Source organism: Falco cherrug, chromosome 1 (assembly GCF_023634085.1).
Source record: "Falco cherrug isolate bFalChe1 chromosome 1, bFalChe1.pri, whole genome shotgun sequence".
NCBI classification, from domain to species: Eukaryota; Metazoa; Chordata; class Aves; order Falconiformes; family Falconidae; genus Falco; species Falco cherrug.
Genome location: NC_073697.1, coordinates 26,913,807 through 26,926,051, shown reverse-complemented (window position 1 = coordinate 26,926,051; position 12,245 = coordinate 26,913,807). Strand labels below are relative to the sequence as shown.

The 12,245-nt window shown below is 48.2% G+C and overlaps 2 pseudogenes across 1 annotated transcript; both read left to right on the top strand.

Annotated features, from left to right (window-relative positions):
* Nucleotides 1-1,374: 1,374 nt before the first annotated feature.
* Nucleotides 1,375-10,410, top strand: LOC129734137 (E3 ubiquitin-protein ligase RBBP6-like; annotated as a pseudogene). The gene is made up of 3 exons (XR_008730054.1): nt 1,375-1,384; nt 2,038-3,006; nt 9,615-10,410. The product of XR_008730054.1 is annotated as an E3 ubiquitin-protein ligase RBBP6-like (transcript).
* LOC114014228 (E3 ubiquitin-protein ligase RBBP6-like) lies at nt 3,345-4,962 on the top strand (annotated as a pseudogene).
* Nucleotides 10,411-12,245: the final 1,835 nt, after the last annotated feature.

Genomic DNA, 12,245 nt, shown 5'->3' with positions numbered 1-12,245 from the left:
GTTAGTTATTAGATGTCGTTAATTATTGTGATACGTGTTATCTCTATTCCTTCCTCCACGGGGTGGTGTAAGAGACTGCGTGGGTGAGGCCCACCATGGCCACAGCAGATGTGCTGTCTCAACATTGCCATGTCAGTGAATGCGCTGTTGAGGCAGGAAGGTAACACCGCTGCCACAGAAGAGATTTGCCTGTACCTTGTTAAAGGAGGAAACCGACTGACGCCATGGAGCAATGGGGGCGGCTGATCCCGCAAAGCTTAACCAAACCGCCGCGCATGTGCCCAGACTTGGGGTCGGGGGGGGTCAAGGTGCCTGGAGGCCCCTGAGGAATGTTGGACATGTACGCCATTGTTGGGTGGGGGGTGTGGTTGAGCAGAACAGCTTGTAACAATTCTATAAAAACCGGAACCAACTAACGCCAACAACCTCCTACGCCAGGTAACATGATGACTTCTTTGTAAACTGTAAGAAAAGTCTATCTGTAAAAAGTTGAAAGGGAATAAAATAATAATTTACATCTCCTTAAAGAAGGCTAAATTGAATAAGGCTACATTTACTTTTCAAATGCATTATCTGTTGTTACAGAAGCTGGCAAGTCTCTAGAGACAACATGGCAAATTCGGGTCACACTTTTGTTTAAACATGATTGCCTGCCTTTCAAATTTGGTGTTTACACTGAAGTACTCTAACTACAGATATTCTGGATTACCAGTCCTTAATATCAGTGTTTCATGTGACCTGTTCATATATCTGTACGCTGGTTTATTGTAGGCTTGATAGCATCTACAGGAATTTTGTTCGTCTGTCTACTGAAGTGTCAGATTACCTTTTTGTAAGTGTTCTTCTGCCTCTAGGCTGTGAACAACTTCAAAAATGGAACTGGCTACACAAAAGGGCTCTGTAAGCAGATTCAGCAGCAGCAGCAGCTGCTACCACCACCGCTACCTGTGACTGTGACACCTCCTGCTGCTCAGGTGACTGCCACCAAACTTTCTAAATCTTGCCCCTCTTCCAATCAGCGGTGTGTTGGAAGAGAAGGTAAGTTTTATTTCAACATATGCTGTTGAAATACTGTATTTATTAGAGCTTGTTTTCCAGCTGTTTGCAATTTATTCACAAAGGCTGCCTGGTTTCTGTAGTAAGACAACTGGCATTACCGTCTTCTGAGCCCCCAAGAACGATCAATACCCTCAACTGGTAAGTGACTGTAACTTTAGAATTTCTTTTTAAAAATTGCCTTCAGATGAACTGAATGGGATTTTTTCTTTTTAGCTCTCCCTACTCCAACAGGTCATCCAATGACAGCCAGTAGAATTCACTCAGCAGTTGGCAGACCAGGCTGGGAACCGTAAATATTCCACAGAAATCCAGTCTATGACTACTTGTAACCTGTTAAACGAGGCCATAACATGCACATAACTTCCACAACAGCTGGTTTATAATTAAATAAGTATGCATAGATAGTTGTGGAGAATACAAGTCGTAATTAATTTTTAAATGGCTCAATTTGAGTTGGCTTTAACAAAGGGGGATCTGTGCTTGCGGTAAAATTATTTCCAATAAAACTTCAGTATGTGATTGTAAAGAGGACTCTGAAAAATGAACACTTTGAGGAAACCATAAGTACATCTCAAAATCAAATATAATCACAGGACAAGGTGGAAAGCCACCCTTTTGATTACTGGCTGGACAGGGCTGAAGAAATTGATTTCCCAATAGAAAACAGCCTCTGACGTTCTATTTTTAATGACTTGGTTGATAGTGATTGAGCAAATTTTTGGAAGAGTCAAAGCTATTATTTTATGACAAATAACGTTCACATACCAGTAGAGGCCAGTATACGCCCCCTTAGATCCATCCATAGCTACGGTGGTTCATGCAATAGAAGTGAGTGGAAATAGACTTACCCTTCCTGTACGTTTTGACACTAACAAAGCAGCAGCTGTCTTAGCTTGTAAGCAGAAACATTTACATGTTACCATGCTCCTCAATTTGCAGTAGCAGTGTATCAGCAGCTGAAAGCAGCTTTGACATAAGCATATGGAGAGGAAAAAAAACCCAAAAACAAATTTGGGAGAGAAAAACGTGGTGTGACTGACCGTTTTGAATTAACTCATTTATTTCCTTTGTGTTGTGTTTGGCTTTTTGGCTGTGTGTTTTGGTGTTTTGGTGTTTGGTTGGTTTTGTTTTGGTTTTTTTTTTTAAGGTTTAAGTCTCCCTGTAGTGCTTCATCTCACTCTACAGGTTTGTATAAACACTCCAAGTCAAGATCAGGTTCTTCCCACTTTCACTGCTGCTCTCGATCATTTAGTCATGCCCACTCTTGTTCCTACCTGCAACCGCTGCCATATCCTAGAAGAGGCAGAGGGAAGAGTTGTAACTATCATTGTAGGTCCAGGTCACATGGCTATCCCTGTTCAAGGTCATGGTCACCCCCATACAGAAGATACCATGCATGGTCAAGGTCTCCAGTATTTAGAGGCCACTCTCCCACTAAACAGGCCACACCTTAAGGGGAAGGAGAATGGGAATGTTTCAACAGATACACAGTTCCACCATATAATATGAAAGCTTACCATGGCAGAAGTGTAGACTTCAGAGATCCATTTGAAAATGAAAGATACAGAAAATGGGAAAGGAACTATAGAGAATGGTATGAAATTTTTCACAAGGGCTATGCTGTTGGTGTTCAACCTTGACTTTTAGTAAAATGAAAGAACTTTTCTCCAGATAGGTTAGGTCCACCTGGAACCAGATGAGAAAATTTACAGGGATGTAAAGAGGATTATCCTGGTGGACAGAGCCATGGAAATTGTAATAGGGCTGGAAATTACCTTGAAGAACCTTCTGGAAGGGAGAGTCATGGCATCAAAGATCCTACAAAATCAAAAGAGAAGGAAGTGCAAAATCCCCTGGGAGATGGCAATGGAAATAAACATAAAAAACACCGGAAGAGAAGAAAAGGGGATGGGAACAAAGGATTTCCCAATACTAAGTTGTTACAAGGTGCAAGCAAAGCAAGAGCCCATTACAGCAGAAGACACTGAAATGGACTCTCTGTTCATGCTCTCAAGCAGAGATGGGGCCAAAACTTTAGTTGTGTTTACCTCTCCACAATTGCTTGCTTACATGTTGAAACAAGAATGTATATCTAATTTCTCCATCATTGGTAGAAGTAGGACATGAAGGAAATACCAGATCAGACAGTCCCCAGTCTGGTAAGAATCTCGTGTCTTCATTGATTAAACGTAGAGTCACAAGATACTAAATTAATTGATTACTCATCATCTTAGTTAGCGGACTCATCCTTTCTCTTGTCTGTTCCCTTAATTGAACACCTTCGGAAAAAATACTGAAAATTTAAGAATTTAAACAAAAGCCGCTTCATGAAGCATTACAAAAGATGGCAGTTTGTATCTCACCCATTACAACTGCACACTTTTTTCCTCTTAACACTAGTTCTACTGGAGGAAGCCCCATTATAAAAAGTGAAGGAAAGCCAGGTAAAAAAGGAAGTGTTATTAAGAACGTGAAGGATTATAACAAGGATATTACAGCCCCTGCTGAAAACATCATTATAATGATTCAGGTCTCTAAGTCAAAGTGGAATGAAGATGACTTTGAGTCTGAAGAGGAAGACATTAAAACTACCCAAGTGCCCACAGATGCAGGAAAACCTGCTAGCATTATAAAGACTGTGAGTGCTAAGCCACCAAACCCCGTAAAACACAATGAAAAAGAGATGAAGCCTTGGGGGAAACACAGAAAACTACCAAAGAGTAAGTTATGAAAGCTTCCAGCATGATGTAGTAAGGTCAAAGAGTTCAATGTCAAATGAAAAAGGAAAAAACAAAGACTGGGGTCATTCTTTGTCAGGCAAGGACACTTCTGAGAAGAGCAGTGTTCAGCAAGAAAAAGACCACTTGGAACATGCAACTGAACAAGGAAATGGACAAAATATTTCTCAGTCTTCCAAAGACCGTAGATCTTCAGAGAAACATGATCCTGGCCATGGGTCCACTGCTAAAGACTTTACTCCTAACCAAGACAACAGGTCTCTCTGTGATAGCAACAGAGATCATTCCAGTTTCAAGTGTAATGATGAAAAGAGTAAATTAGCAAGAAGAGACTCCCCTTCTCAAAACAGAGGATCTATGTTAGTATAGAAAGGCAAGCCAAGACAACAAACAAGCAGAGCCATCCAACAAAAGCACTGGAGATGCCAGAAGGAGCAGCTACAGTCCCCCCTCCGCATGAGCGGAAGCGGTCTGATCCCAAAGCTGCTCATGGTTCAAAGCGTACATTGGAGGAACGCAAACCTCTAGATAAAAATTGAGGAAAAGATAAAGAGAAGCATGTACCAGAAGTAAAGAGCAAAAAAGAGAAACAGCCAGGTGGTGATAAACCACCTTTGAGACAAGAACCACCAGATGTAAAAAATGAGAAAAAGAACACGCCTGGACAAAACATTAGAAGTGTTGTCAAGCCTAAGCATCAGGTAAGCAGCTCCTCACGGCTCTCTTCTGATCTAACTCAAGACTGATGAGGCTCTGCTTGTACCAGACTACAAGGAAGGCAACATTGAGAGTAACGGATCGGCAAAAGCTGAAGCAGCTGCAAGGGAAAACTCCTAAAGGACCAAAAGAGAAGGCTATTGATACAATGAAAGAGGACACAGCAGCACCTGCTGCAGCTGACCAGCCTGAGGGAAGCCGAAGCGGTCCCATCATTAGCTGCAGCTGTAGTCAAAGCCCTTCTGAGAGTCAGCCACAAAGCCACACCAGCAGTGCCAGCTCAGGAGGCAGTCCAGAGAGCGAGGGAAAGAAAAAGAAAAAAAGAGCAGAAGAAACAAACACAAGCAGCAAGAGGCTCATAAACAGCAATGAATCAAAACTGGAAAAGAGCCAAAACCTCAGCACGGTGGGGGTTTAGGGTGTGTGAAGTTAGGGCTGGGATTACGGTAGCGGTTTAGCAATAGTGGGGGAGGGATAGGGGGTTATCGATAGCTATGGTGGGGGGTAGGGGGTTAGCAACAGCCGGGGGGAGGGTTTGGAGGTATGGGGGGGGGGTAGGGTTTGGACGGCAGGGTAGGCGGGGTTATGAGCTAGGCTGGGGGGCTTAGGTTTCTCTACAGTTAGTTTTAGGGTTGTGACACATTCATAAATGTCAAATTTGAGTATGAAAGATTCACATGTTTAAGTCCAGGAAGCAGGAGGTCCTGTTAATATAAAATAAGGTACACAACGTGGCTTACAGGGTTAGGGTTACCAAGCTCCCTAGTTAGCCCTGCCAGACTTAAACAAGCCCTTTCTATTATATTTACCTGAACTGCAAGCAATAGTCAGGGGGGCCAGACAGTCTGCAAGCCATAGGCTATTACTCAGCAGAGCCAGAGCTCGTAATTCACAGCAGGATTTCACGCAGCTGGGCTGTTGCAGCAGCAGCAGGCGTGATGGAGAAAGCACGAAATGTTGTCCTGAGGCACTTCTTAATACTGATGGTTCGTTCCTTACTTAATAGTCATCCTCTCCAGAGTTCAAGCAATTGTGGATGTGCTGCAGTTGGGATGTACGTAGGTTTGTGGCAATAAACAGAAATGGCCACTGGCTTCATTGGCTGAACTTCCTGTAAGTGCAAGGAGACACTCAAACAACCTGAGATGTCCCCTCCCTGTGCTGGCCCTGCAGCACGGGCAGCCCAGTGCCACTTATCAAAGCTCTCGGCATCTTTCCCAGGCTGTCTTGCCCTGGCTGGCTGCTGACAGGAGGGGACAGCTGGTGGGGACAGCCTTGGGGGTGACATAAGGGACACCAGGTGGTGACAGGACATCGGGCAGTGATAGGCCCTGGGCTGTTGAGAGAGCCACCACAGGCACAGGGGCTGACAGGAGGTGACACTGGGTGGTGAAGGCCCCGGGGGGGGGGGGGGGGAGTTACAGGAGGGACACGACAGACCTGGCATGGGGTGGGGAACAAATTTAGGGACAGATGCTGGGGGTGGGGCAGGTGATTCAGGGGAAGGCCCACACATGCGAGGGAAGGGAGACAGGCACACGGAGGGTCTACATGCATAGAAACATTCATTGATAGGGGCACCATAAAAACTGGTGAGTTTTGCTTTTGGTTTTGGCATGAAAAGCTTTCCAGTTGCACAGATCCCAGGGGATTTGGCTTTCGAGGGAGACCCAAATGGTTTCGCCTGTTGCAGACCTAGAATTAGGAGGTTCAGGGTATTTATGTGCCATGGCAGTGGCTCCCACTCCTTCTGCGCAGCCCCGCAGTGAGAAGTCTTTATTTAGGGGAATCAGCCCCAAATCAGGATGGGCAAGGGCAGCTTCTGAAAGTGCTTTTGTATCTTCCATAGACAGGTATTTAGAGGGGGCTAGCATTTTAGAATCCTTTCTATTAACAGGGTTCCTTTGCATTTAAAATTTTTCTATAGCCTAGATGTCATAGTGACCAGGAGATAGATAGAAGACAATGTAGAAAGAAAATTTAAACCCTGATTTGGTAGAAGAAACACAGGAATATTTAAAAAAACGTGGAGAAGGAGATGGATAGGAAGAACCATAATAAAAAAAAATTAAAAGCAACAGGGTACAAGACACACAGGAAATAGTTAAAAAATAGGCACAGGAGAGAGGGAAACAGAAAGAGAAATTAAAATGCAATGGGGTATAAGAAACACAGGAAAGCACTGAAAAATCAGGAGAGGTAGACAGAGAAGGAAACAGAAGAAAATTAATGGATTAGGTGGTAAAGGGCAGAGCTGGAAGAGTCACAAGTTTTGGGGAGCAGACAGGTAGCTGGGCTCACGAAGAGGGAGACAGAATCAGAGGCAGATAGGGAGGCACACAGAGATGTGGGGAAGGACAGCAGAGATGGACTTGGATGTGCACAAGAGAAGGCAAGACTCACCACAGCTCCTGGCACCAGCAGGAGACCTTCACCACCCCGACACTTTTATCCCCGTCTCGGTGGCGGGCACCTCAACGCTCCTCCACCATGAGGCTTCCCAGCAGCTCACACCTCCAGCCCATGGAGACACAGAGCTCCCGGCACCGTGTGCTGGTGATGCGCTCCGGATCCTTCCTGGCTGCAAGGCCTGGCGATTCCTTGCTGGAGGCACCTGCCTGCAAGACCCCCTTGGATTCCCTCCTCAGCCAGTTCCCCTTTGCCAGCTCCCTTGGGCAGGGGTGCCCAGGCAGCCCCTTTACAGCTGGAGCCCCTTCACACAGCAGGGCCAGCCCCATCCTCAGCCTCACTGGGTGCACCTGGGGCTGCCCCAGCTGGAGTCCCAGGGGAACAGGGGCCATTGCCAGAGCCCCACAGCACATCACACACCCCCCTGCACTGGGGCACGGCCAGGAGCTCTGCACCAGGGGCTGCAATGCATCCAGGGGCACAGAGGAGGCAGGAAATGTTTGTTCATTAATGCACGTAAGAAATCCTGGCAGTGAGTTGGCCACAAGACTCAATGTCCAAGTGCAGCAGGACAGGGGGATAAAAGGGAAAAGCAGGAGGAAGGACAGAGGGAGCCGGAAAACGGGATGCTGTGAACAAGAGAGGGACAAGGAGCAGGACATGGGTGTAGAGAGAGGAGGGCTGAGAGACTGAGCAGGAAAAAACAGGGACACTGAGATGGAGGGTTAAATAAGAGACAGAGAGCAGAAAAGAAAGGTGGAAGGGACCAGCAGAACAGCGAGACAGAGGGAAGACAAAGACAGGGGGGGGGAAATCTGAATTGATAGGGGAAAAGAAACACGGCAAGAAATAAAAAACCCAGAAATCGGGAGCTGGATAGAGGTAAGCACAGAAAGAAAAATTTGAAAAGAGACATGGCACAAGAAACACAGGCAAGAACTAACAAATAGGGACAGGGAGATAGAAAAGAGGGAGATGTAGAAAGAAAATGTAAAAAGTGATAGGGTACAGGACTGAGAGGGAAGAAGTAGTATAGCCAGGGAGATGGGATAGAGGGAGACAGAGAAAGACATTTTTGAAAGCCACAGGGTACAAGAACGATAGACAAGAATTAAAACATAGGTACACAGGGCTGCATATTGGGTGAATAGGAAGGAAATTTGAAAAGCGACTGGGTTCAAGAAGCACAGGCAAGAATTAAAAAATAGGGATCAAGAGTCTGACAGAAGGGAAGATGTGGGCTGATCTTTGCTGGCTGCCTGGTGCCCACCAAGCCCCTCTGGTGCTCCCCCCTCCTCAACAAGACTGGGGGGGGGGGGGGGGGGGGGGAGGGTAGAAAATACAATAAAAAACCCTTGTGGGTCATGATAAGGAGAAAGGCATTGCTAACCAATTACTGTCACAGGCAAAACAGACCCAACATAGGGAAAATAATTTAATTTATTGTCAATCAAAGCCTGATCAGGATGAGAAATAAAAACAAATCTAAAAAACACCTTCCCCCTGCCCCTCTCTTTTTTTCCTGGACTTCTTTTCTTTTCTGACTTTTCCACCTCCTCCCCCTGAGCAGCAGAGGGGGACAGCATTGTCTCTGCTGCTGCTCCTTCCTCATGCTCTTGTTCTGCTCCATCATGGGGTCCCTCCCACTGGGCTACAGGTCCCGCCAGAAAACGTGCTCCAGCATGGGCTCCTCTCCACGGGATCACAGCTTCCTTCAAGCACATTCACCTGCTCCAGCATGGGGTCCTCCATGGGCTGCAGGTTCATGTCTGCTCCACCATAGACCTCCATGGGCTGCAGAGGGACAAGCTGTGTCACCATGGTCTTCACCACTGGCTACCGGGGAATCTCTGCTCCTCCTGAAGCACCTCCTCCCCCTCCTTCTGCACTGACTTTGGTGTCTGCAGGGCTGTTTCACACTCACATTTTCTCTATCACAGCTCCCATGCAACATTTTTTAGCCCTTCTTAAATATCACCACAGAGGCACTAGCAGTGTTGCTGATAAGCTCAGCTTTAACCAGCAGCAGATCTATCTTGAACCCGGAACTAGCTGTGCCCAACATGGGGGCAACTCCTGGTTCTCCTCACAGAAGCCACCCCTGCAGCCCCTGTCCCTCCCTAGCCCAGCCAGCAAAACCCTGCCATGTAAACTCCATACAGCAGCAATCGGCTACAGGGCAGAGAGGGGGGATTGAAAAATGGAAAGGAAGCCATGGGGGACAGGGGAGGCAGTCAATTAGCTATGAGCTACAGGCCAGAGAGGAGGAAGAGACAGGGAACCTGACTGAGAGAGATAAGAAAAACAAAGAGTACTGATGGGCCACGGGGCAGAGGTGCAGGAATTTTAAAAGGGAACAGTGAGGTGGACAGACAGAGACTGAGAAATACAAAAAAAACTTTGATGAGCTAAATTGGAAGAGGTAAAGGAATTAAAGAGTAGGGAGCCAGACAGAGAGAGAACGATAAAGACAAAAATGGGCTATGGGACAGGGAGGGAAGAAATTAAAACACAGGGACAGGGGCCTAGAATGAGAGAATGTAAGAAAGAAGAAGCATATCTAGAATGTGGGGCAGAGACAGAGAGGGATTTAAAAACGGACATGGAGGCAGACACTAAGAATTGGCAGGGGTGGAGGGACTGTGAAGGGCTAAAAGGTCGAGGGGAAGGAATTTAAAAATATTGGGATAGGAAGAGAGACAGACGGAGAAAGACAAAAATAGGCATGGGCTGCAGGACAGACAGAGGATCGGAAAAAAAGAGGGACAGGGTACAGCACTGAAGCACAGAGAGAAACAGAAAAGAGAGAGGTAATGACAGAGAAAGAGGGGGACTTGGAGAATGAGGGAGGGAGAGGTACAGGCAAGTGCAAAAATTACATCAGTGAGAGAAAGAGAAGCAGGGGAAGGGAGGGATCGGAATGCAGAAGAGGGGTGACAGCCCCGAGGGTCCAGGACTCACTGTAGCTTACACTCTTGGAGCTGCTGGGTGAATCTGACACTTCAGACTTCTGTCTTTGTCTGTCTCTCCCCCTCCCTTCCTCCTCTGTAGCTCTGGCCACTTGACTGTCATTCACCTAAGGGAATACATTGGTTTCTCCCAGCTCTTAGAACGAGGCTTCCCAGATACACAGCCTCACACGCATGCATGCTACGGGGCTGTGCTGTGCTGTGGTTACACATACAGGCCCTGTTGTGCACGTTGGTGATCCGATCTGCTAAGGACTACACCAAGACAGATCCTTCCTCACCCAGAGATCTTGGCAGTCTGCCAGGATCCTGTCTGCAGCTGGAGGCAGCTGCTGGCTAGATCCCCTTCATTTTATTCTTCAGCTGCTTTACCTTTCTCTGGCATCTCCAGCTTCAGCTGTGGCAGCTCCTGCCCACAGCCAGCAAGTGCCCAACTGTCCCTTTTCACCCATGCCACTAGCAGAATGAAGCCAAAGGCAATGCCCACAAACCTGAGCCAGATGCAGCCAACAACACTCCTGGAAAAGCATCAGGACAAAGAGGTGGATATAGAAAAATCAACGATGGACTAGAGGATATAAAAAAAAGCCAGGGAGAAGGGCAGAGGGGAATAATGGGACAGTGAGCTGGGCAGGGGGATATAGTGAGGAACGAAGGGACAGGCAGTGGTACAGTGATATTCAGGCTAAAAATTAGGGGGAGGATGGAGGGCAAAGAGAATAAGAGAAGAGGGACGGGTAGTAGAGCAGAGATGGAGAAAAAAACATTAGAGCCAGAAAGACAGGACTGAAGCAGAGAGATGGACTAAGAAAGGAAAGATAGTGATGGGTAGGAGGCCAAAGAGACAAGAAGAGACAAGAAGGACAGAGGGATATAGAAAACAGGTGATGGACAGGGAGCCAGAACATGGGATGCTGCAAAAGAGAGGGGGACAGGGATCAGGATGCTGGGATGGACAGCAAAAGAGGAACAGAGAGAATGACAGGGAGGTGGGAGGTGGAGCAAGGGAAAAAACAGGGACAGAGAGGTGAAGGAATAAATTATAGGGTCAGGAAGCAGCACAAAGAGTCAGAGAGAAGGAGATGAACAGGCAGGACAGTGACAGTAAGATACAGAATGGAAAAAAACAGCAACAGGTGAGCAAGACAAAGGGATAGAGCAAAAAAGACAAGGAAGGAAGGACAGGGAGGAAGGCTGGGACAGAAAGTGGCACATATAGGCACAGAGAGGAAAAGAACGCTAGGAAACAGGCCAGAGAAACTGGGGCAGAGAAGGGGGCAGGAAAGACATGGATACAGGTCAGGACATAGAGATGTAGAGGAAAAAACAGCAGTGGGCTGCAGGACGGAGGATGAAAAAGGAGAGGGAGCAGGACAAAAGCAGAGACAAAAAGAAAAAGGATTGGTAGAACAAGAGGGGGGGCAGAAAGGAAGAGGGAGCAGCACAGAAGAATAGAGAGAAGAGGTACTGGGAAGCAAACGAATCACAGCATCACAGGAAAGAGAAGGGCCGAGAGGGGCAGGGAGGGCCCCAGGACACACAAGAGGGGTGACAGGGCCCTGAAGGCCTGGGACTCACCACAGCTCTTGCTCTCGGTGCTGCTGGGAGAATTTGACGGCTCAAATGCTTCTTGTCTCCTCCTCTACTCACTTCCTCTTCTGTAACTCCGGTCACTTGGCTGTCCTTGACCCAAGACAGCACTGCTCTTACAAGATGAAACTTCCTAGACATGTAGCCTCGCTCGCTCATGCACTACACGGCCATGCCACGCTGCTGGTGACACACACACACAGACCCCGCTGTACACGTTGGCAGCCTGGCCTGCTGCGGACTGGAGAGGCAGGATCTCTCTTGCCCGCAGCAGGAGGCAGCTGCCAGCCAGGTAGCCTGTGCTCCCTTCTCCTTCGCCTTTCCCTGGCCGCCCCAGCTCCGGCCCACAGCCGGGCCGTGGCCGCCTGTCCCCTCCCGCACCCGCGCCGCAGGGGGCAGGCCGGGCAGAGCCCACCCCCGGCAGCCCGAGGCGGCGCAGCCCGCGGCATCCCGGGGGGGATGGGCAACCACGCCTCCAGCACGGCCTCTGGGGGAGGGGGGGAGGGAAGCAGCAGCGAGCTCTATGACCGTGGCTCGCCCCTGGCCCAATCCTCTCCCTCCGCGGGGGCTTTTGGAGACGCCGCTCGTTCCCCGCACCGGTGCTGACGGCACCCGTGATAAGGAAGATCAAGAGCACTTGAGAGCTGCCGCCGCTGCACGGGGCGAGCGTGGCCGGCTGAGGCTCAGGGGTCTCTGGCGACCTGGAGAGGCGCTTGGCGTCTACGCCCTGGCGCTCGTCCGCCTCCTTCCCCTCTTCCCTCCC